Below are 22,943 nucleotides of genomic sequence, written 5' to 3'. Positions count from 1 at the left end.
AAAAATGCAAAACAATAAAAACCCCACTACAAAAAAAATTAAAATTAAAATAGAAAACAAGAAAATATGAAGAAAACGACCACTTCAAAAACTATCAAATTTAGAAAATAATTATTTACATTTCATACACTAGAAAATTTAAAGTCAAAAAATAGGTCTTTTAAAAAAAGGGTGTGATGCAGAATACTCACTTTTTTAAATCAGCATGAAAATCATTACCATTCTAAAATGTAATGCACATGAAAAAAATTAAAGTTCCAAAAACTATGCTCTAAAAAAACATGTGTGTTCTGCATCACCCCTTTTCAAAATCAGGTCATTTTTTTTGCTATCTCTACGAAACGGGTAACAGTATCAGTTCCCGTTTCAAAGTTTACATTGTTCTATGTTATCTGATTTTGAGGAGAATAAACTTGACGAGACAACAAAAACATTATCCTTTGCTAATTTCGGTGAGGACCTAGTGGTTATAACTGATGGCCCCATTGATGGTAAAGCTATATGGTTGAAAATGGATCCAATCTATCATTAAAAAATAGGGAAATGGCTAGCTACAATAGGATTCTTTCTAGAAAAAAAGTTTGATTGCCCTTAGGAGGATGATTGGCATAAGGGATTTTATACATCACATTAGAAAGGGGTTCTTTATCCTTTGAAATGTGAATTCATAACTTGCAGGATTTATAATTTACTTCTACAATGTGGGTACAATATTAGGTTGCAGAGAAATGAAACAAATATTGTGCTAAAATTTTCAGGTAATAGAAATGTTAGTATCAGAATGTGGCCTTGGGATCCAAGTAATTTTATGGGGGATGGTTTACATCATAGTGGATTTTTTCGCGGTATGGCAGAGTGTGACAATGACTCTAGGATCAATTGTGTTTGAGAATTCTACAAGCATATTTGAGATTCTGGTATTGATATGCAGGTTCTAGATTGCTTGATTACTTGAGGGAAAAACATCTTGAGAAGTGAGGACTGTAATGTCTCTTTCCAAATGATTAATTATGGTTAAATGACTTGAAAATCATACCTTCAAAAAAGCTAAACTCTAGCTAGCCACAATTGCATGATATGAGTTATAAACCATCGGTCCAAGTCTCCCTCTCTTTCTTTATACATAAGAGTATCACCATCATCCTTTGCTCTCGTAGTAGCTAAGTTGTTCCACTGAACATCATTTCCATCGTCTAGTCTACTAGAAACCATCTCTCCACTGTTTGCAGGACCGAAGCTTGTTTCATCTTGAGCTTGCTGAGTTGTTAAAAAGGAAGCCCTGAATGGCCCTGCAAGAGAGACCTTGAAGTTCCTTCTTGTCCTTATACCACTTCCATTGACATTAGCTACTTCATGGTTAAGAAATATAATAGAAGCACCACCACGCGAAGCTTCTCGTTGATTTGGGGCAATACTACTAGTACCGACCATGGTATTTCTAGAGCTCATTTCAGGCCCGAAAGATTCATTATTATTGTTATTTGATGTTCCCAAAATACACTATGAAGAAAGCCCATCAAGATTTCCACCTTGCTCATCCGATGTCCCGTCAGCATTCTGAACCCAAAGAGAGCTTTTCCCATGGGAATGAGCCTGCTCACACTCCACATCATCTGTGGGCATCTCATATCAATAAAATGGACAAGAATTATGTTTTTCAAGCCAGAGAAGAATGAAAACAAAATGGTACATGTGTTTACACGGTTTTTGTCTTACTTCGGTGCCCACTTCAAATTCATCCTTGCATACTACACACTGTCTTACTTTAGTGCCCCCTTCAAATTCATCTCTGCATATTGCACACTATGTAGAAGATCTTGGGTAATTTTAATGGTCAGAACTGTTCCTATGGAAGCTTTCAATAATTTTAATGGCCGAAATTTTTCATATGGAATGTTTTGGAGGCGGGAGGGTATTATAATATAATTTTAATTTTTAAAAAATTTAAATAATATTTAACTTTTAATATATTATCATATTACGATGATATATTTTAAATGTGATTTGATATAATAATATGCTATAGATGAAATTGGATTAGAGTTAATGTATATTTGTAAAAATCAATATTGATTATGTAAAATAGTTATAAATTTTACATTCAAATATTAATGATACTTTTTCTTTAGCTATAAGTCAATAACAAATTCAAATATTTACAAGAAATTCACATTTTTTAAAGAAACTGTGTAAAATCGTTTTAACATAAAGAATGTATTTTTAGTATTTTTTAATAATAAAAAATAATGATTTTTTTAATTATATTTATTTTTTATATTTTCTGAGTTTGATAGAAATTTTTTAAAGAGTTGTATAATGTTTGTGGATGATTGTTCTTTTTCATAGTTTTATATAAATTTTTTCTCTTATTCCATTATTCTTATCGTGGTAAATCCATAATTTGTTGGAGTAATTTGGACCAGGTCCGTGGTCAAACTAGTGACTACTACTATAACAACAAGAGTATATCCAAGAACCAATTACCTAAACATACCAAGAATTCAGTTAATAACAATGGCAATCATGAGAATCATACATATGTCATGGGTGTACATCATGAAAATGTCAAATGGAGATGAAAAGGGTATTAGATAATGCTTAGCCTGAACAATTTGAAAAAGGGACACTTTTGGTGTAATTAAGGCTTTTCAAAAACAATGGATTAAAGTAGGGAAGGGATATTATAGTATTGAACTAATTATTTTTAATTAAAATTTATAAATCATGTAAATAGAAGTAAATTATCTAAAATAATTAGTGGCAATTTACGTCCATGGGGCACATAATAGATGATGGCAGGGTATATTGTTAAGGAATTTCGTGGTGTTAAGGTCACTGATTTGAAACTCTGTAGGTAAAAATATGGTCATGGTAAGGGCGGGTGTAGCCTAGGCTAGGTGATCATGTCATGTTGCCAAAGGAGGCGTTGGCTCACTCCCATTTTCGATAATTTGTTAACCCTTGAATTTAATTCCCTGTTAATGTGATCAAATGATATAACACTTAATATTATAATAAGCTCCATAATTCTAATCATCCTCTAATGCAATAACAAAGTGTATAAGGAAGTATAACCTTTCATCCACTCTATAAAATCCTTTGAATCCCCTATCACTTGTAAGTTTAGATTTTTGAAGTGACACAATTAAAATGACCAACATAAATGACTAATTCATGTTATTGTAGTTCTTGTTAGGTAGTCATATTTTTGTTCCTAGACTAAATTGGTCATTCATGTTAGTAATTTTCAGTAGTATTACTTATTAGCTAGTTGTATATTTTAACTCAAGACCAAACTAGTCATTTATGTTAGTAATTTTTAGTTGGGCCTCTTAATATTTCTAATTTTTTGTAGTATTTCACTTGAAAAAGTTGTGGTGACTAACTTTTTTAGTAACTTAGTCACTAATTTCCCCATTTTCTACTAGTTCCCTACGAGGTTTCCAAGGTATATTGGTGTCTAATGATGTAATTGTTCGTTGTGTCATTTTTATGATGTTAATTCCTTTCATGTTGTGATGTTTATATTATAAAGTTTGTGATTTAATAATTAAGTTAAAAGAATCATGGAAATGATGCATGGTTACAACATGAAATTTGAGTTAATGTGCTACAACAATGGTAGTTAATGGTTATGTAACTCACTATGCTTTTACTAAATATTTTTATATATGTAATGGTGATAGTTATTCTAATTATCATTGAGGGAATATAGAAAGTAATTTAGAAATTTACACATTGGTAAATGCTGAAAAAATTTCCTAACCCATGCACTTTCATGTAACATTTCCAAGGGATGTTACAATTTCACCATAATGTATAAACCATACCAACTATTATGTATGCAATATATTATGTATATGTATATATAATACATATAATACGCTTAAGTCCAATGATATAAACCATTTATCAAAACTTCAATTAATATAATCATTCAAGCATATTATTTAAAGTAATTTGGTGAGGCCTACCACAGTTTCTGCTATGTTTTTGTGTACTCCAACCACCCTATATCATAACAAATATATGTATAAAATTTATAACTAGTCACCCCCTTGCTCAAGTCATCAGTGATCGATGTCACAATCATAGTTCCAACTATTGGTTCAACCTTGTTCATCTAATGTTGACAAACTCCCTAAATGATCTCACGTTCCATGCTAAATGTAGAAACTCCTCTCCCCCAGGTTGACATCACAGGCCGAGAGTTATGCACTCTTGGTTATAGTGCTTTGTATAGGTTCCAACTTCATGGTACTAACTCATACTCCCTATGGCCTATGTCCGACATCCATGTCAATCATGAGTCAGTTATTCTCACATTAGATTTTGAGACTTAGCCTAGGATTCAACCTTTGCATCACCTAGTAACCATTGAATTCCATTGGCTTAGTTCCACAATGAGTTAATGTCCAACCCTGGCTCCCTTACTGGCCTAGCCTTCAGTTTTTGCATGGTTCCTAGCAAAAAATTATCATGTCCTACACATTTTCGCCTTGCCACATGATGCAATTCAATCTTCCTTCATCGCTTGTAACTCTTCCCATAATATGCCTTGCCTGCAGTCATGTGGTTCCACTCTTCCTCTCTATTCATCATCACTGTTGGGTCTTGTTATTTGGGATAAGTTGCATTCATGGAACCCTTCACTATTTTTACAATCCACTTGTTTGCTAAACCATAAACCACACCTTGTGGAATGCCACCCCAACCCCCAACCCATGAGGTTCTTATAACATTATAAAACATGCATAAATCACAAAAGCCCATATATACACCAAACATTAGAGATATCTAACACATTCTATATATATATATATATATATATATATATAGATATAGATATAGATATATATTGGCATTCCTCACTTTGTTTAATAAAGTATGTCATATACATAAATTTAGAAAATGAATACCACCTTGTAACACATTTGAAATTTGGAACAATATTGCAAGATGCAAGATACTACTCAGTCCATTTTCATGAAAATCCATTGCAATGACATGACTTTCCGGTCTATTGTAGGAGATAGCATTCCATAGGAAATAGTTGAGAGAAACATTCCAAAAAGACAAACGCCCATGAGGATCGAGTCAATGACTTTTAAAAACCAAGAGACATTGAATATCATGCTTCAAACGATCATCAACTTCACCAAAAATAGACGATGAAATACACAAAACAAGTGTCCAACAATTGAAAATTTGAATGAAAAGACTGAAGTGTACACCTTTGCATAATACTTGTCATGATCCATATCTCTTGCTACAAGTATCGCTATTGCCTCCTTGATTTCACCCTTGTAGTAATATTGTGTGGGTTACATGTATCTTGCCTCTTGGGCTCATGCAATACATAGTTCATATGGAAATGGAAATAGAGTCACAACTAAAAGCGAAGCTACATAGTGTGTAAGACCAATTATGGAGAGCTAAGTTGAAATTACTAATTATTGATAGTCCACTTAAGCATAAAAATCCAACAAGATGCAATCTTTGGAATCTTCAAGAGACATTATTTTATACCTAGTTGTAGACAAGTTGTTTGGTGGAATGATTATGTTGTTTCAAAGGTTGACACAACTAATATGTTGGCCTCCACCTTCTGTGCATCATATTAATAAATGGTCTTACAATTTCAATAAACATCTTGATTCAAATAAGATGGAGTTTCATGTGTCCCTCGTATACATAATCAGATTTATCGATAAGAAAAAGTAAGATAAATCTCTTAATATGTTCAATAAAATTGTCATAACCTTCGATTTGGAATAGTGGTCTAGATTTTAAATTCAAACAATTGCATGTGAATCCCCAATATCTCAAAAACTTCCAGATGTTGGTTTCTTTGTAACAACCCTCTTATAATCTACTTATTTAGTAAAAGGAAAGAGAAAGAGGATTTTTTCTATAACTTAACAAAACTATGCATACATGAAGTTCTTATACTGACATGATATGTACATATATTTTTTATTTTCCAAAAGGAAGTAAAGGATTCATGATAATTTTGATCTATATCTACCTTTATAATGGAACACCACGCTTAGATTTATTCCTCATGAATAGAGTTATTATCTAGATCCAATATATCACATTCCCATATGGGACATTTGATCAAAACCTTTTGTTATATATGTATATATATTTTTTGTTATAACAATGCACATATTCCTATAAAACTTAGAAGCATATATTTGAGTTTCTCTCCCTCTCTCATTTAATTAATTTTAAGGAAAATTGTTCCTACGAAACCCTTATAGCATGTATATTAAAAGGGATTTTTTTTATAAATATTGGGCATGATGTTTATGTATCATGTTTACAAGGGTCCTGTATTTTCAGTTGACTATAATAACATTAAAAATACACACCATGATTCTTTATAAAACATGTATGGCTCATTTTATATTTGTCTCAACTTATCACAAGTTCCATCTACATGGTATGAATTTCATGTATATATATATATATATATATATATATATAATTGGTATATTAATTTCATGACCTATCTCTTCATAATGTTTGTTTCAAAAATACTTGGTTGTCGGAACATCTAGTTAATGAATTAGAGCAACATGGAAACCTTCTCTGTCAGACCAATACATCGGTCCTTGGACAAGTGATTAACATACGAGTGAGTGCATAATATGTTGTGACTTGCCTTGCAATGTTTGTTAATCTTAGAGGTCCAAATATCTTATAACTAAGATCAATGACATGATTGAACTAGTGTTAGTTTTGGATGAAATTACACATGGTGTCTCTATCATCCACTCTCATTTGCACACCCGAGAGTTTGAGACAGAGCTCTGAAAATTCGAGACTTTGTTCCATTGTTATGAGGTTCCTTTCCTTTCTCCATTCAAAAGTGGATATTAAAATTAAGGAAAGTTACAAGCTATGCCGACATTCGTAAGTGTTCCAAATGAAGCAACAAGAAGGTTAATTCTCTTTACTATAGTTTTTCACTTACCTGTGCACCTTTAGAAATTCTCCAAGTGGGATATTCTTTGGTTTGGAGCCTAATTGTCTTACTAATTTAAAGGTGTTATTTCTACTTCCTTTGGATATTAGTCCCTGACATAGTGGTGTGAGGGGGATTCCCCCCCACTATTGTTGTCAGGGACTACTAGGGGGGTGGAGACAACCACCTAGTTCCCCCTAGTCGGGCTTTAGGGGCAGTACCTGCAAAGTGAAAAACTAGAGAAAACTTTCCTTATAAAATATTTTAATTTTTTAATCAATTTGGGCCGTTCATTGGAGAAAATACCTGACAATAGAGGTTCTTTTAATTTAGGGATTTTTTCACTAGAAGGAAACCCTTACTTTATATGAGGGAATAGCATTTTGGCTATAGATTATCCTAGGTGAGGAAAAGAGAGGAGCCTGTGCGAGAACAAAGAGGAAATTGCACAAGAATTGCTATAGCTTGTATCCTGTCAGTTTGTTGAATAATATAAGGGAAGGACTAGTTGTTTCTCTGTGGATGTAGCCCAAATTGGGTGAACCTTGTATATTTGTGTCTTTCTTGTTTTATATTTTTCTATTTCTGTTTCTGTAATATTTTATGTATTCCATTTCTTTATTATTTAATTTCCAATTCATTACTATTCATGCTTTCTAACCCTTACTTTTTTGTGACATCTGGAACAATCTTGTGGAACCCTAAATTTCCCATGAAAGGTAATGTTCTTTGTTAAAATTATTTTACTTACAATTTGGGTTCAGGCCTCTATTCATTGTACCAAAGAAATTTCTTTTATTTAAATACTGACTACACTACTTCACCCTTTCAGGTACTTCCTCTCAATGCCTAAAATCCTTAACATGGCTATCGCTTCAAATATTTCTCTATGGTTCTTTGTTATGGCATGCAACCCTCCTAGGTTCATACATTATTTTTGTTATCTTTAAGGACATTTTACCTAGTTGGTCGAATCCTTACCTAGGCTCTCTGAATGATTAGGGTTTTATTCCAAAAGAAAAGGATTGCTCCCATAAAAATTCTCTGCTCTTCCTAAGATCTTTTAGGAAGCCTTCATGTGTGTAAAGTTTTGGTTTCATCATACATGTTCAATTTATGGGCTAGTTGGCCTCAAAAAATAAAGTTTCAACTAGTAGCAACTCTAAATTTATTTGTAATAGTGGGGCTATTTTTTTCTCAAATATTTTAGTGTTTGACCATGAATTTAACCCTTCAATATTTGTTTCTTCATGGTTTTTTGATTTCTTGACTAACATTTTATATAGTTATTAAAGTAGCTATATCATGGTTGTTGACGTATTTCCAAAATGCCTCCTTGATCCTTTTTTGAATATCTTTTCTTTCTTCAATCATGTTTACGAAGCTACTCAATGAAAATGCCTCTATACCTAAAAGAAAATAGAGGAATGATAGTCTTCATCTCTCTTTAGTCTGCCATTTCACCATTTTGGTTATATGTGTGTGTGTGTGTGTGTGTGTGTGCATGCTATATTTACTATTATAGAGTTTTAGTCAATAATTATTTGAGGAACCTATCATGGGATCTACCAATTATGTTTTTGTTTTAGGTCTTATGTCACTAGGGGTCCTAAGGAAACTAACCTAACTCACTACTAAAACCTAACTCTCTCTCTCTCTCTCTCTCTCTCTCTCTCTCTCTCTCTCTCTCTATATATATATATATATATATATATATATATATATATATATATATATATACGTGGTTATTTAATAACACACAATTTTAGTTAGTTAGTATAGATTCATATTTCTTATAGCTTTCACATGCACTCCTATTATCTGTTCTTTTCCAATCAACATTCATTTTTCACATATTCCCAGTGCATAGTTTACTTGGTCTGACCAATGAAAGCTTATGACTTAATAGAATTGAGAAACTTAAATTTTTATAATTAATTTTATTAATTTTGTGATGTCATTTTCAGAAAAAGCAAAAAAGTGTTACGCTGAAAGTGTAGAACTAAGATTTGTCAATGCTCAAATTCAAATGGAGTTCACTTCTTTGTTATCATATAAGGGAAAGTCGATGAAAGAAAACATCAACCTTAATGTTTTAAGGCTAGTTTACGACAAAGAATGAAACCGAAAAGTGGAGCAGAGATCACTCTTATCAATATTAAAAATGGCTAAATAGATTACATTAAAAACATCAATAATAAATGACTGTAGTAAAACTTGACACCTATGGAGTAGAACTCAAGTAAAATTGAACGGCCTATGACACCTAGTAGACAACAGAATCAAATGTGATGACACCTAACCAACAACTAACTGACAGTGAGATTAATATCTCAACATTCCCTCCTAATATCAATTGTTACATGTAGAGACACTTACAATGCCTAGTTTTTCTCTTTGAAATTCAAATACATTCTTGCCCAATGGCTTTGTGAGAATATCTGCTAGTTGATCTTTGGAACCACAAAAAGTAAGTACTATGTCCCCATCATTGACAAGCTCACGGATGAAATGAAAATGGGTGTCAATGTGCTTGCTCCTTTTATGGAAAACATGATATTTTGATAAATAAATTGTTGAATTGTTATCACAGTAGATTGGTGTTGGCTCCTTCTGAATATTTGAAACATCTTTCAACAATCTTCTCAACAACACAACTTGACAAGCTACTAAATTTGCTACTACATATTTTGCCTCTGTAGAATATATTGAAACGATTAATTGTTTCTTGGATGCCCATGAAATCTGATTTGTTCCAAGATGAAAAGAATACCGTGAGGTACTTTTGCGATCATCTAAACTCCCTGCATAATCACTGCCTATATACCATGAAAGTGAACAATTTTCAAAATGTGTATAGAACAAACCATAGTCTATTTTCCTTGCAATATACCTTGAGATCCTTTTTGCAACCTTTGAATGAGAAATCTTAGGTGACTGCATAAACATCGAGATAGAACTTGCTGCAAACATAATATCAGGTCTAGTTCAAGTGAGATATAACAAGTTACCAACTAGACTTTTATACAATGTGGAATCAACTAGTGGTGCTACATATTCTTTGCTCAGTTTTCTGCCTTGAGAAATTGGTGTATCCGCAGGTTTACAATTTGTCATTCTAAACTTTTGGATGATATCAGTGGCATATTTTTGTTGACTGGCAACAATTCCATTAACATATTCATGAATTTCAATGCCTAAGAATTATTTCATGACTCCTAGATCTGTCATATCAAACTCTATTTGTTTTGCTACTTTCAAATCTTCTAACATCATATTTCCTGTATAAAAAAGATCATCTACATAGAGGCATAGAATAATAATTTTACCTTCATGCATTTTGGTATACAAAATTGACTCATGATTTCTTCTGCAAAAACTACTTTTGATGAGATAGGTGCCAATGTGATTGTACCAAGCTCTTGGAGCTTGTTTCAAACCTCACAAGGCTTATTCTTTCTTCAATATGTATACCTTATGCTCTTGTCCTGGAACTTCAAAACTAGGAGGCTACTCTACATAAAATTCTTCTTGCAATATACCATTTAGGAAAGCAAATTTTACATCAAGCTAATAAACTTTCCATTTGTGCTGAGTTGTTGTGGACAAAATGGTTCTGACAGTGTGTAACCTTGCTACTGGAGCAAAGGTTTCACCATAGTCGACACCAAACTGTTGTGAGAATCCTTTGGCAACCAACCTTGCCTTATGTTTCTCAATTTCTCCTTTGTCATTCAACTTGGTATTATATACCCATTTTAGACCAATTCTGGTTTTGTCTCTTGGGAGATCAGCTAATTCCCAAGTATGATTCTTCTCTATGGTAGCAATTTCTTGGTTCATTGCATCTACCCAATGATTTTATTTAATTTCTTCTTCAAAATGAGTTGGTTGACATGAAAGAAATGCAAACATATTATTCTGGTCAAACTCATGCTCCTGCTCATATATTTCTATGACACTTCTTGTTTCCTGATTATCTTTTAAAGATGTTGAATCACTAGTGGATTCACTGCTTGAAGATGTACCATTTTCAGAATGGTATGGCTCTTCTTCAACCTGTAGCCTTGGTGGTTGTGGTGGATAAAAAGACTGACTTAAAGCTTCATAAAATTGATCAGACCAAGATTTATTTTCAAATAAATTTGCATGTCTTCTTAAAACAAACATCTTTGTAACTGGATTATAAAGTATGTAGTCCTTTGAATGCTCACTATAGCATATGGAAATACATATTTCACTCCTATCATCAAGCTTCTTTCTTATCTTCTCAGGAACATGTGAAAAAGCTATTGATCCAAAAATTCTAAAGTGAGATACATTTACCTTTTTACCATCCCATGCTTCTTGAGGTATTATATCTTGGAGAGTGGTTGTTAGAGATCTGTTGAGAACATACACTGTTGTCGAAACTGCTTCAACCCAATAATTTTTTGACAACTTCTTCTCATGAAGCATACATCTGGCCAAGTTCATGATTGACTGATTTTTCCTTTCTGCTACTCCATTATGCTATGGAGTATATCTTTTTGTGTTCTACATTATGATTCCTTGTTTTCAATAAAATGCTTTGAAGTTATTAGAGTGTACTCTTCTCCTATGTTTAATCTAAGTATTTTCAAAGGCTTTCCACTCTACTTTTCTGCTTCTGCTTTGAATTCTTTGAACCTTGAGAATGTATCTGATTTGTTTTTGAGAAAATACACCCATGTATTCCTGCTATAATCATCAATGTACTTCAAAAAATAAAGACTACCACCAATATATTGTGTTTACATTGGGCCACATATATATGTATGAACAAGCTCTAAAGGATCTTTTTCTCTAGAGGAAGATGTGGTAAAGCTGTCTCTTTTATGCTTGGATAGAACACAAATTTCACAATTACAATCTTTCTCATTCATAGTAGGGAGACCAATGACATTTTATTGTTTCTGAAGCTGAATTAGACTCTTGAATGGTATGTGGCCATATCTAGAATGCCATAACTAAGACTCATATATTCTTGACACATTGTGGACAAAAGACGGTGAGAGATTTGGACTTCTAAGAGTCAAAGGAAACATCCTATTCTTGTTTTTTTCAACCTTAACTATCAGTATTCCATTGGGAGGTTTGTTATATATATAACGTATGTTCCCTTGAAATATTACATCATAACCATGTTCCATCAACTGTCCTACACTAATGAGGTTATGCTTTAGATTTGGAACATAATAAACATCAGGAATGCATTTCTATTGATTTTGTTTAGTAAGAATAGGAACACTACCTTTTCCTTCAGATTTAATGTAAGAAATATCTCCAAGAGTAATTTCTGATGTTATGGAAGCCTCAAGATAAGAAAGTGTATTTTTACTACGCGTCATATGATTACGGCAACCACTGTCCAGCAACCAAATATCCTTATTGTGAGTGTCTTCAAAAAGAGTGCATGAAAGAAACATTGTTTCAAAGGATTCTCCTTCATTGTTGGAGAGATGGGCATTACCTCTATGCCGACTTGACTATTTCTTTTTGCATTCATGTTCATAATACCCAAATTTATTGAAGTAATAACACAGGACATTATATTTTCTCCATGGTCTACTTCTTTGAGTTTGGTTTTGTGGATGTCTCGACTAATCTGCTGCATGATGATGTTTCGATCTGCCTCTGCTTCGGTCTCTAAAGATATCGTCTAATTTCTTCACAGTGATGATGAATATTCTTTGGTTCCATCATCCCAACACCTTTGTGGTTATGTCATCTAGGTTTTTTCTCTTTAGAAATAATCGACCGATTACACCATGATGCCTATGATTTAAGCATGACTAGGCAATCGTTGTAAGCATATGTAATAGAGATGTAAAGTTGCAGTAGACCAACTTAGTTAAGAAAAGCACCAAAAGTGCAGTATCCGTAGAGTTTTTCTTAGTTCTGAAATCTCTGTCGGCACTCATTGTTTGAATTTTAAATATAAAAAATGTCAAACATGTGCCAAGCACAAGGTCGATAGTATAGAGACAGCTAACTAAAACACATTTAAATAGAATACAATTCTCTATAACACTCATTGGGTCTACTTCTCTCTTACTTTCTTAACTGAATCCACCTAAGTACCAAACATACTAGGAAACAACCTCCTTTAGAAGCCCCATCAAATTCACAACTTTGTGTTCAAAAATGGCTTCCATCTCTAAGAGCATTGTGTTCCTGTTAGCTCTACTACAAATCTGAATAATTGAGGGTCAAAGACAGCTTTGGCATGATTCATTTTGCTTAGAAGGTGCTTGCAGCAATTGTTCTCCTTCTTCTTTTTTGGTTTTCTCCATACCACATAGCCCTGCCTTCTCTGTTTGCATTTCCTCCTTTCCTATAAATTCCCCATATTCCCCTTTAAACCCCGTTATCCTTGTTTTTGTTTCAAAACTCCTTTAAAGCCTATTTCATGGCTTCCGGGTGTTATTTGTTTATAACCCTTTATAAACCCGATAACCTTTCAAACCCCACTTAAGCCTATTGTTTACTTTATCCCGAGCACTAAAGTTTTAACCCTTTATAACTTTGCGCCTTCGTGAATTATATAACCCTCTGTCACTGTGCAATCTCAACCGTTGATTGCAGATCTAATGGTCTCTGTATTTTCCCGCTTGCATATTAAACAGCGTTCACTTCCCCTGTCATCTAGCCGTCTGTCGTTAGATTCGATAGTAGTTGCACCGTGATCTGGATTTAAACAGGAACGCAAAAAAATACAGAGATAACCATATACACAAAGATGCAGTGGAAATAATGCTTCATTTCATTAATGGAAAATACTGAAATATGCTTACAACCATAATAGAACTAAACCAGCTAGGGCGATGGTAGCTTATCTCTGAGAAGAGATGTGGCGGCTACATGCCTCTGAACTGTTCTGAACTGTGTTACAATGAGGCTCGAAGGCCTATTTATTGTTGAGAAACAATGGAAAACCCTTCACATTCCAAAACCTAACCCTAGAAGATGAAACGCCAAATTGTGGGCCCCGTTTTTGGGTAAGTTGGTACATCAACTTCCCGGGGTCGTGAATTGGTCGTATTATCTCCGTTTGACGCACATGATAGCATGTTGGAAAGATCTCTCTGAGCACTACGACAAAAAAGACCATTTTTGGACATAAAATCGCTAGAGGTAGATTTCCCAAAAAACGTCGTTTAGGGCCTCAAAACGGCTTCGGAAGTTTAAGACCCAAAAAACTGCTAAAAATAGTAAACTGCGCTATAATTAAGGAAACTGAAAAAATGAAAGGGACAGTTGTGGGGGTCCAAATGGGATAGGTGGGTGGCCACCAACATCCACCTGGATCATTCCTCCCCCCTTAGGAAGCAATGGTCCCCATTGCGTTGAGTTCCTTCCTGAGAAGAGGAAGCTTCTGCTGAGCTGGGTCTCTGGTGAGCTGTTCTGCAATCACTGATGTGTCCAGAAATGGTGGGAAGCATGGTCGACGACAGTCCACATTGAACACTTCGTGCAAGCGAAGGAATGGAGGAATGCTGTGCTTCCAAGCATTGTTTCCCGTAGCCTTGGTACTAGTGTAAGAACCATGTCGGAGTGCTCTGAGTTTTTGATGGGTTCTGGTAAGGCATTCTTTCTGCAGATGTAACCAAACTTTGTTTCCCACCTGAAACTTGTGTGGTACCCCTGTGGGTGAGGAGAAGTTGTTCCTATGTTCTATCATGACCGTATCCCTTTGCTACTGCTGTTGTGTGGAGGAACCCTTTGCGGGGGTCATTGATGTAGCAATGATCTTCCCCTTACTTTGGGAGTGAACCAGACAGAAAATGAATTTTCTAGTCTGGGAGATGAGCTTGCTTCCTTTCTTGGCAGTGATAAAAGAGGTGGCGGTAGGTGGGGCTACCTCCGGTATCCTGTATAATGAATTATCCAAAGAAATAGTGACAACACGAGATGTCGCCTCCACAAGCATGGCTAACCTAATAGTACATCGCAAACATCTAGAGGTGTAACATCACACAATACCTCATCTGTGAAGGGCTTGATGCTGTAGGGAAGGCGGCACTGTTGGTGAACTTTAAGATCTTTTCCTTCATGAAGCCACTTGATACTGTACGGCTGTGGGTGTGGTGTAGTTGGTAGGCCAAACCGCTTCATGACCTTTGCTAAAATGAGGTTCTTTTGGCTGCCACTGTCGACAATGAATTGCAGCGGCGAACCCTTCACCCACATTTGTGAGTGGAAAATACGTTCCCCTCCTCTTGATCTTCGGCTCATTTTTTTGGATCTTGGCGGTGGCAACAGTGGCGCTGGGCTCCGCATCAATGATCTGCTTCCCTTTGCCATTCCCCTTGTCAAGTTCTGGCTCAAGGTCGGAACATGCATCTGATTCGGAAGCCTTCAACTCGGCCACCAACGACTGCTTAGTCCGACACTCACTTGTGTTATGAGTGGGACTCTTGTGGAACTCACACCACTTTCCTGTGTCCTTCTTTGGATTCGTGGTGTTGTTCTTTTCTTGCGGCTTCCAGGGGTTGTCTTGGGTCACCCCGCCTTAGCTTTGTCCTTTGGGCTTCGGATTTGCAGATCCAAAGTCTCACTTCTTCTGTTTGAACTTTTGCTCGATTTTGACAGCGTATCGGTATGCTGTACCAAGTGAGGAGATGTTCAAGAACTCCATCTCTTCCTGGATGTATCTGTGTAGGCAGCCGTGGTATTTGAGTACCAGATGCAGCTCAAAATCTTTAATACCCAATTGTGTGCGAAGGGTATGAAAAATGTTTGTGAACTCTAGCACATCTTGGTCTCGTCCCTACCACAGTGTGGTCCATTTGATGTATTTGTCCTCATAGCTTTTGAGAGGGTAGTACTGCTCCTTGACGACATCCCGAAAGTCATTCCAAGTGGGTGCGCCTGAAAACAGTGAGCCTGTAATTTCATCCTTATGCTCGCAGTAGGTTTCCCACCAGCCCTTAACGTGGGGGGCTGCTTTGAGAAGAGCGAAAACAATATTTTCCCGACTTGAAAATTCATGAACAGAAAAATACCCATCTAGCAGATTTAACCATTTATCTACAGCATCTACATCTATTTGACCCTCGAAGATGGGGATTTCAAAATTAACTTGTACCTTAAAGGGTGTGGCATTTCCAGAGTAGCTATTGGAAGCCGATGCGTCGCCTCTGGGTAGTCGTTGAAGGATTTGGGCAAAGTTGTCCATCATCGCATTCCTTTGTCGCTCGAGGGCTTCTTCGAGCAATATTTTGATAGGATCTCCTACCCCTTCATTTTTCTTTTCATCCGCCATGGGAGGTCATCGAGATTTGCGAGGCTGGTCTTGCAAAGGTTCGACTAGTTCAAGCCCTAACTCCTTATATCCCGACCTCGTTGGGGACATGCAAAGAAAAACAGAGAAAAAGCAGACCACTATGATACCACTGATCCGGATTTAAATAAGAACGCAACAAAATACAGAAATAACCATATACACAAAGATGCAGTGGAAATAATGCTTCATTTCATTAATGGAAAATACTGAAATATGCTTACAACCATAATAGAACTAAACCAGCTAGGGCGATGGTAGCTTATCTCTGAGAAGAGATGTGGCGGCTACATGCCTCTGAACTGTTTTGAACTATGTTACAATGAGGCTTGAAGGCCTATTTATTGTTGAGAAACAATGGAAAACCCTTCACATTCCAAAACCTAACCGTAGAAGATGAAATGCCAAATTGTGGGCCCCGTTTTTGGGTAAGTTGGTACATCAACTTCTCGAGGTCGTGAATTGGTCGTATTATCTCCGTTTGACGCGCATGATAGCCCGTTGGAAAGATCTCTCCGAGGAATACAACGGAAAAGACGATGTTTTGACAAAAAAATCGTTGGGGTAGATTTCCCAAAAAACGTCGTTTAAGGCCTCAAAACGGCTCCGGAAGTTTAGGACCCGAAAAACTGCTAAAAATAGTAAATTGCGCTATAATTAAGGAAACTGAAAAATTGAAAGGGACGGTTGTGGGGGTCCATATGGGATAGGTGGCTGGCCACCAACATCCACCTGGATCACACCGTCCCCTGCCGCGACCTGCCCACCCGTTAACCCACGTGGGTGATGGTTTCACACTGCCACATGTCATAAAACTGTTGGATCGTGGCCCATTATACGGAAACCGCCTTGGGCCCGACGGCGGTGTGGGAAATACCACCCGCCTCCCAATACCGCTCTCTCGTGCGATAATCATCGTGCATCTTGCGCGCGCAATTACCGTCAGATCTGGCGCGTCCAGATCTGACGGCCCTAGTTGCTCCCACGCATATGTCTCTCAATAGCCCATGTAAATCAATCTCCGCCGTTGATTTTATTGTTCCGGCTGCTGAGATTCATCCTCCCGCTCATTCATCTGATTCCTTGTCTTCCGATGGCCTCCGTAATCCAATCTGCACCGTTCAATTATGCAATCCGATGGTTGTCGTTTAATCCCGTCCCTCTCATGCATCAATATTGTTTTCGTGCCTCTCACCTGTGTTGTTTACCCAAAAGGAGGAACGAGGAAAGCTTCATGTACCTGCACAGTTAATATCTCAGCAACTACAATTAATCAACAGAATGGCCAAATGACATAAGGACACCCTCGAGCAGTCCAACCATCTATCAGACATGGAATTTCATCCATAATTTGCTCGAGCTGCCAGAGAAGGACATCAAAATATCTAAAAAGGTTAATTTGTTCATTAAAGCAATCAGTCCATGGCAAAGGCCCATATCTGAATGTAAATGTGGTTGGTGGTCCATTAAGACACCTCCATGCTTAGTAGTAGAGATATTTTGTGACCAACCTCTATATATGTTCAGAAGGCAAATTGTAAGAGGTTGATGAGTGTAATTCTGTTGTAAGCTTCAACTTCTGGAGACTGTAACTATTGTGAGACATGTAGCTTCTGGTCTTCATTTCCAACAAATACAAGCTTCTTTTGTTGTCAATTGTTCATTTTTCACTTCTTCTATGTTCCAAGCTGTGCCTATTATGCTTTTGTTCATGTGCTGCTGATGTTTAGCATTAGAGGGGCTATCATCCCACCTCTGTGTTAGAATCTAGTTAGTTTCATTGAATTTTCATGAAGGTTTCTATTGTTTTAATGCCAGAGAGCTGTCATCCTGTTTGTGTGTTAAGAAATATATTTACAGACCTCTTTACTGGTTGCAGCCGGCCATCACAGGGTCCTGTGCATCTACTGGTGTGGCTAGTCTTCTCCATCATCACTTATTTCTCAAGCTGTGAGTAATTGGTGGTTAAAAGCCTTGTGGTTTGGGGGTGTTCACCCATGTCTGGGGTTAAGCATAGTAGGAGTGGTTATCTGGCTTGAATATGCAGCATTTGTTTCATTCATCCAGTAGTTTATCCAACATTGGTTGAGTTTGAAATGTTCCCGAGCATCTCTAATATACAACCTGGGAGAGTTTCTGGGGTGATAAAATTAATTGGCGACGTTGCTGGGGAGAGGAGAATCGAAGCTCAGCTTCCCTGGGAGAACGACACAGCTTCAATATTTGATGACAGACAAGGTTTGAACACAATTTCTGGTTAGAATCGTCTGTCTGGCGACTCCATTGGAGGAAGACCATCCTTTGGCGACTCCATATCAAAGTTCTGGTGCAGTTGGTGAGGCATGCTCAAAGACATCTTCAAAAATCATCAGCTGAACCATTGCCTGATCCTGAGAAGACTGTTAAGCAGAAGAAAGACTTTGCAGAAAGGAGCATCAAGGTCAGGTAAGCCTTAAAGAAATTTTATGTGTCTCTGTTAGTGTAGAAATACCTGCAGAGATTCATACAACTCCTTGTTATTCATTTCCCTTTGGACCTCAAATAAAGAAGCTTTCCATGTTGTCCATTACATTCCCATGTTTCTGCCATTCCATTCATTGATTCATTCCACTCATTCCACCAGTATTATTTTACCTTACCTTAGTCATGGCAAAACAACAAGCTCTTACAAAGATAGAAAAAATAGTTGCTTCTAGGTATGGACCCTTGGTCTTGCCTACCCCTTTGAATGCCATGCCTGCAGGCGATTATCAAGAATTTATGCCAAAGTTTACTGGTAAAGAAGGAGTATCAGCAGAAGAGCACCTCGAATCCTTTTATTGTTATGCTAATAATTTGGATATCAATGAAGAGGATGTCTAGATGAGGATTTTTGTTCAGAACCTAGATGGGGAAGCTAGAAAATGGTTTAGAGAATTATCCCCTAGGTCCATTGCAAACATTGATGCTTTAAATGATGTATTTTTAAAGCACTAGGGAAATAATAAAGATCTTCTCTTTTATCATGATGAGTTTTGGAACTTGCAGAGAGAAGATGGTGAGCTGCTGTCTGATTTCAACATCAGATTTAATCATATGTACAACAGAATGCGAGCTAAAATTAAACCTTTCCCTGCTTCTGCTATGATTACTTATGCCAATGCTTTCGATTCTCAGTTCTACTTGCTGTTAAGAGAAAGAAGCTTTGCTTCATTAGTTGATATGCAAAATGCAGCCTTTGAAGTAGAGACAAACATTGTTGCTGCAGAAAGAATCGAAGGTGATGATGAAAGGAGAAGCCAGGGAGGTGAATCCTCATCATCCTCAGAGCCTGAGATAGATGAATTAGCTAGGATGATTGAGTTTTTAACCTCTGAAGTTTCCAAATTAAAAGCTGAGCAGTATTCTGAGGATGCATAAGCTCATTGTTCCATTTCTTTTTCAACTTCAAATTCATACATAGGAGTAAATGAGCATTTGCATATTTTGCAGAGAAACAGTGATGCAAACAAAGATAAAGGGGAAAGGCCCCTTTTACAGAGTATAGTCATGAAAGAAGAGTTGTTTGAAGAAGAGGAAGAGGTCCATGTTTTGGAAGGTGCTCCTTTCCTAACAAGGGCTGCTTATGATAAAGCAATATCCAAAGGCACTGCTCAACAATTTGTTGTAGCTGTAGAACAACAAGTTGACCAGCAGTGGTAGCCAGCAGCAGATCCCTTCCTCCAAGAATTTGTGCCCGAGGCCAACACATGTTCACATGATTATGCAGATCTGCAAATTTTCTAGCCTGCTTTTATCCCCAACCCAGTGATCAAAGAAGGAGAAGAAAGCTCCCTATCATCTTTTGCTCCTCTGTCTGCTCCAAAAACAATCCATCAAAGTTGCCACTTGAACATTGAGGCAGAACAAAATTCCATGCTCAAGGTTGAAGCTGATCATCTCAGCCTTGATAATCTGAAATCCACCCAGATGGCCTCCACACAGATTGAAAGGGTAGCTTATCAGATGACAGAGGAAGAAAATGTACAGTTTTGGGACTCCTCCTTGGATGAGGATTGTTCACAGAAAAATTTAGGAGCAGACAATTTTTCTGTGCCCCCTACATAAGAATACAATGTTGCATCATTCATATTAGTTGTGCAGACCACAGATGACACAAAAATGTGCACAACATCCATGACTATTCATCAGGTGTAGAAAGTCTCCTGTAAACAACATCCAAGGAGGAGAATACACAGAGAGGGAATGAAATTTGATCCCTATCTACCTATAAAGCTCAAATGTCCTAAACTATTTGAGGTAGAGGATCAAATAAATCCTGTCTTGCTGATCTATGATGAGCCAGATGATAGGAAACAATTTTGATGGCCCAGCAGATGGGCAGTTTTCGAAATTTTAAGTTTTGTAGCTTTAAGATTTTAATTGTGTTCTTTGACAGGCTTAGTTGACTCCATGCCCAATGGATACTAGGCAATGTTTTTAAAAGAAAAAGAGTTGAGTTTTGTGTGAAGGCATTGGTTTGCAGTTCTTGAGACCTCACAGGGAGGATCTCATCCCCAAAAGGAGTCAGTGTTAGCTCTGCTACAAATCCGAATAATTGAGGGTCAAAGACAACTTTGTCATGATGCATTTTTCTTAGAAGGTGCTTGCAGCAACTGTTCTCCTTCTTCTTTGTCGGTTTTCTCCATACCACATAGCCCTGCCTTCTCTGTTTTCATTTCCTCCTTTCCTATAAATTCCCCATATTCCCCTTTAAACCCCTTTATCCTTGTTTTTGTTTCAAAACTCCTTTAAAGCCTGTTTCATGGCTTCCGGGTGTTATTTGTTTATAACCCTTTATAAACCCGATAACCTTTCAAACCCCGCTTAAGCCTATTGTTTACTTTATCCTCGACGCTAAAGTTTTAACCCTTTATAACTTGCACCTTCGTGAATTATATAACCCTCTGTCGCTGTGCAATCTCAACCATTGATCGCAGATCTAACGGTCTTTGTATTTTCCCGCTTGCATATTAAACATCGTTCACTTCCCTTGTCATCTAGCCATCCGTCGTTAGATCTAACGACAGTCACATCGTCCCCCACCGCGACCTACCTGCCCGTTAACCTATGGGGGCGGTGGTTTCATGCTGCCACACGTTATAAAATTGTTGGATCGTGGCCCGTTATACAGAAACCGCCTTTGGCCCGAAGCCGGTGCGGGAAATATCGCCTGCCTCCCAATACTTCTCTCCCGCGCAATAATCATCGTGCATATTGCACATGCGATCACTGTCAGATTTGGTGCATCGAGATCCGATGGCCCTGGTTTCTCCTGCGTATATGTCTCTCGATAGCTCGCGTAAATCGATCTCCGCCATTGATTTTATTAATCCGACGACTGATATTCGTCGTCCCGCTCATTCATTCGATTCCTTGTCTTCTGATGGCCTCCGTAATCCAATCCGCGCCGTTCAATTGTGCAATCTGATGGTTGTCGTTTAATCCCAACCCTCTCATGCATCAATATTGTTTTCGTGCCTCTTACCTGTGTTGTTCACCCAAAAGGAGGAAGGAGGAAAGTTGCCTGTACCTGCACAGTTAATATCTCAGCAACTACAATTAATCAACAGAATAGCCGAAGGACAAAATGACACCCTCGGGCAGTCCAACCATCTATCAGACATGGAATTTCATCCATAATTTTCTCCAGCTGCTAAAGAAGGACATCAAAATATCTAAAAAGGCCAATTTGTTCATTAAAGCAGTCAGACCATGGCAGAGACCCATATCTGAATGTAAATGTAGTTGGTGGTCCATTAAGACACCTCCACGCTTAGTAGCAGAGATATTTTGTGACCAACCTCTATATATGTTCAGAAGACAGATTGTAAGAGGTTGATGAGTGTTATTCTGTTGTAAGCTTCAACTTCTGGAGACTGTAACTACTGTGAGACCTGCAGCTTCTGGTCTTCATTTCCAACTAATACAAGCTTCTTTTGTTGTCAATTGCTCATTTTTCACTTCTTCTATGTTCCAGGCTGTGCCTGTTATGCTTTTGTTCATGTGCTGCTGATGTTTAGCATTAGAGGGGTTGTCATCCCACCTCTGTGTTAGAATCTAGTTAGTTTCATTGAATTTGCATGCAGGTTTCTATTGTTTTAATGCCAGAGAGTTGTCATCCTATCTGTGTGTTAAGAAATAGATTTGCAGACCTCTTTACTGGTTGCAGCCGGCCATCACAGGGTCCTGTGCATCTGCTGGTGTGGTTAGTCTTCTCCATCATCACTTATTTCTCAAGCTGTGAGTAATTGGTGGTTAAAATCCTTGTGGTTTGGGGTTGTTCACCCATGTTTGGGGTTAAGCATAGTAGGAGTGGTTATCTAGCTTGAATATGCAGCATTTGTTTCATTCATCGACCAGTTTATCCAACATTTGGTTGAGTTTGTAATGTTCCCAAGCATCTCTGATATACAACCCAGGAGAGTTTCTTGAGGTGATAACAGTTCCTATGCCAGATTTGTTGGCTCTGGGTGGTGGTTTATTTTAGTGGAGCATATAAAATAGGTAAACCTGTGCTCTCTACTTATGTGCTTGTAGGTTGCTATGTAGCAAGAGATGAGGTATTGTTGGTAGATGGGAGAAAAAGTTTTGGAAGAGAAGTAAGAGTGTCAAGCATAAAATTTTCTATGTGATTAGTGCAGAGCA

The sequence above is a fragment of the Pinus tabuliformis genome, chromosome 6 (genome assembly GCF_031772625.1).
Source record: "Pinus tabuliformis cultivar Carrire ecotype Pingquan chromosome 6, CPIR1, whole genome shotgun sequence".
Lineage (NCBI taxonomy): Eukaryota > Viridiplantae > Streptophyta > Pinopsida > Pinales > Pinaceae > Pinus > Pinus tabuliformis.
This window is presented reverse-complemented; position numbering follows the sequence as displayed.